The sequence below is a fragment of the Eriocheir sinensis genome, chromosome 54, assembly GCF_024679095.1.
Source record: "Eriocheir sinensis breed Jianghai 21 chromosome 54, ASM2467909v1, whole genome shotgun sequence".
Taxonomy (NCBI): Eukaryota; Metazoa; Arthropoda; class Malacostraca; order Decapoda; family Varunidae; genus Eriocheir; species Eriocheir sinensis.
In genome coordinates this window covers 10700813-10704484 of record NC_066562.1, presented here as the reverse complement: position 1 = coordinate 10704484, position 3672 = coordinate 10700813, and the positions used below count along the sequence as shown (strand labels likewise).

The following is a 3672-nucleotide window of genomic DNA, read 5'->3' as shown; positions in this document are numbered from 1 at the left end:
TTTACTTCTTCCTGTGTTGATATTTACCTAAAACCTCCGCTATTCACGTGTTCATAATGACTTAATCTGACTAGACTATGATTGGGATAAGTTTGTTTAAATGTCCGTCTGTCCGTGCGTTTGTTTGAATATATGCGTTTTAACCAGTCCGCTACGATAGGCACGGATTTCGCCTTCACTGGTAGCCTGGTAGCATACACTCCCAAGTCATTCTCTGCCTCTGTGGTGGATAGTGGAGTGTTTCCCATGTGGTATTGGTGTGCTGGATATCCCTTCACTGGTAGCCTGGTAACATACACTCCCAGGTCTTTCTCTGCCTCTATGGTGGATAGTGGAGTGTTTCCCATGTGGTAATGATGTGCTGGATATCCCTTCACTGGTAGCCTGGTAACATACACTCCCAGGTCTTTCTCTGCCTATATGGTGGATAGTGGAGTGTTTCCCATGTGGTATTGGTGTGCTGGATATCCCTTCACTGGTAGCCTGGTAAAATACACTCCCAGGTCTTTCTCTGCCTCTATGGTGGATAGTGGAGTGTTTCCCATGTGGTATTGGTGTGCTGGATATCCCTTCACTGGTAGCCTGGTAACATACACTCCCAGGTCTTTCTCTGCCTCTATGGTGGATAGTGGAGTGTTTCCCATGTGGTATTGGTGTGCTGGATATCCCTTCACTGGTAGCCTGGTAACATACACTCCCAGGTCTTTCTCTGCCTCTATGGTGGATAGTGGAGTGTTTCCCATGTGGTATTGGTGTGCTGGATATCCCTTCACTGGTAGCCTGGTAAAATACAATCCCAGGTCTTTCTCTGCCTCTGTGGTGGATAGTGGAGTGTTTCCCATGTGGTATTGGTGTGCTGGATATCCCTTCACTGGTAGCCTGGTAACATACACTCCCAGGTCTTTCTCTGCCTCTGTGGCGGATAGTGGAGTGTTTCCCATGTGGTATTGGTGTGCTGGATATCCCTTCACTGGTAGCCTGGTAACATACACTCCCAGGTCTTTCTCTGCCTCTGTGGTGGATAGTGGAGTGTTTCCCATGTGGTATAGGCATGCTGGATTTCCCCTCGTAAGCTGCATGACTTTACATTTTTCCACATTGAATTGTAGCAGCCACTTTTTCTTCCATTCCTGTAGCTTGGTGTCTTCTGGTAGGAAATCCACAGTCAAGAGGTTGAGTAAGGCGGTAGTCGAGTGGTCAGCGCGATGCCGCAAGTGATCTCAAGGACCCGCGTTACAGTCCCACCGCAAGACGCAATTTTCAACCATCCCCGAGTGACGTAAGACTAGCCATGAAGGAACACCTGAGGGCTGTATAGGCCAAGCAAGTGTCATATCACGGTAGGTACTTAAAATATAAATACGCCCGCGGTACTAACGGGCTGGGCCATCTACCAAGACCCTCAAAAGAACATACTACCGTTACTGGCGGGAAATACGAAATATGTATGAATGTATGTATGAATGTATGTATATAGGTATGTATGAATGTAGATAAGTAGGAAGGTAAGTTAATGTGTGCATGTGTGTTTGTGTGTGTGTTTGTGTATGTTTGCGTCTGTCTGTGCACCTGTCTGTCTGTCTGTGTGTCTGTCTGCCTCCGCCTGGTTGCCTGTCGGTCTCATGAGCCTGTAAGGTCGGCCGGTTTTTAGTTTTGTTTACAAATTTAAATCTATCTTTTTTTTTCTATTGGTTTCTTGTCACATCTAAAGGTTAAGTATATGAGAGAGTGGGGGGAGTGAGAGCGAGAGCGAGCGAGCGAGAGAGAGAGAGAGAGAGAGAGAGAGAGAGAGAGAGAGAGAGAGAGAGAGAGAGAGAGAGAGAGAGAGAGAGAGAGAGAAAGCAAATAAACAAAGAAAAGGAAAAGGAAGACGAGAACAAGAATAGGAATAATAAAAACGAAAAATAAATCAGAGAAGAAGAAGGAAAATAAAAAGCAGAGAAGGAAAAGAATTAAAAGAAGGAGGAAAAGACATTGAAAAAAAAAAAAAAAAAAAAAAAACAGGAAATATAAGAGAAAAAATAGAAAGAAATAATTATGAAAAGGATGAAGGAAGAATTGAAGAAGGAGAACAAGGGGAAGAAGGAAGGGAAGGAGAGAGAGGGTCAAGGGAGTGAAAAAAGGTGAAGGAGGGTGAGGAGGGAAACAATGGAGGAAAGTGTTGCAAGTGGAGGAGAAAAGGGAGGAGTGGAGAGAAGAGGGAGACTAGTAGGAGGAAGAATTAAGGAAGAAGAAAATAAAGATGGAGGCTTAAAATAATGTAGAAATTTACTATTATTATTATTATTATTATTATTATTATTATTATTATTATTATTATTATTATTATTATTATTATCTTCATCTCTAAAACTGTAAGAGTATTAAAATATTGTTTACGACAAGAAAGAAAAAGAAAGAATGAGGAGAGATAATGTGTGTGTGTGTGTGTGTGTGTGTGTGTGTGTGTGTGTGTGTGTGTGTGTGTGTGTGTGTGTGTGTGTGTGTGTGTGTGTGTGTGTGTGTATGTGTGTGTGTGTATGTGTACGTAACCGGTGGATCGGAACACCTGCCTTACCTTGGGACACACACACACACACACACACACACACCCTAAACTTAACCACACGGACAAAAAATGGAGCACGAAATAATAAAAAAAAAAATATATATACAGTTAAAGGAAAAGAAAAAAAAATAGACCCATTACTTACCTACGAATACCACGAAAGGGGGGGGGGGACGAGGGGGCGGGGCGGGGCGGGGCGGGGCGGGGCAAGGTATGTAAGGGAAATAAAATAAAAAGTAAATAAGTAAAAATGCGATAATCGATAATAAATACAATAAAAAATAAAGTAAATAAATAAATGATGTAAAATTAGGGTAAAAAAAGAAATGTAAAAAGAGAGAGAGAGAGAGAGAGAGAGAGAGAGAGAGCAAGGACTCCTCCAGTAACAGGTCAGTGGAAAGCTGGGCGTGGTCTCCTCCTCCTCCTCCTCCTCCTCCTCCTGCGGTTCCTCTCCAGCGTCTCGTTTTCTCAAGGTCACGACAAGATGCTGCTTTTTATTCCCTCATACCTAACGGGGGGGGGAGGAGGAGGAGGAGGAGGAGGAGGAGGAGGAGGAGGAGGAGGAGGAGGAGGAGGAGGTCAAGGGCGCTGTGTCTCGCTCGCTCTCTCTCTCTCTCTCTCTCTCTCTCTCTCTCTCTTTATATCTATTTATCTCTAGGAAGGAAGAAGAGTTAGTAGAAAAGAAGGGGAAGTAGAAGGGAGAGGGAATGAGAAGGAAGGAGGGAGAGAGGAAGCAGGGAGGAGGAGAAAAGAGGAGGGAAAGTTGGGGATGAAAGGAAAGGGAAAGGAGGGAGAGGGAGAAGGGAAGAGGAAAAAGAGGGAGAGAAAAGGAGGGAGAGGAAAGGAGGGAGAGGATAAAGAGGGAGAAGGAAGAGGAAAAAGAGGGTGAGAAAGGGAGGGAGAGAGAGAAGGAAGAGAAGAAAGAGGGAGAGGAAAGGAGGGAGAGGAGAGGAGGGAGAGGGAAGAAGGGAGAGGAGAAAGAGGGAAAGGGAGAAGGAAGAGGAAAATGAGGGAGAGGAATGCTGGGAGAGGAAGGGATTTTACTTTATCATTATTATTATTATTATTATTATTATTATTATTATTATTATTATTATTATTTTTCTTCTTGTTCTTCTTCAACT

The 3672-nt window shown here is 43.7% G+C and overlaps 1 long non-coding RNA gene across 2 annotated transcripts; it reads left to right on the top strand.

The window, feature by feature from the left end:
- The first annotated feature begins 212 nt into the window (after window positions 1-212).
- On the top strand, window positions 213-1120 carry LOC126983449 (uncharacterized). 2 transcript variants are annotated; one of them, XR_007735908.1, is made up of 3 exons: window positions 213-305; window positions 504-701; window positions 801-1120. It is a non-coding gene; the product is annotated as an uncharacterized LOC126983449 (long non-coding RNA). The 2 variants fall into 2 exon arrangements; XR_007735909.1 differs by lacking the exon at window positions 213-305 and adding an exon at window positions 359-404.
- Window positions 1121-3672: the final 2552 nt, after the last annotated feature.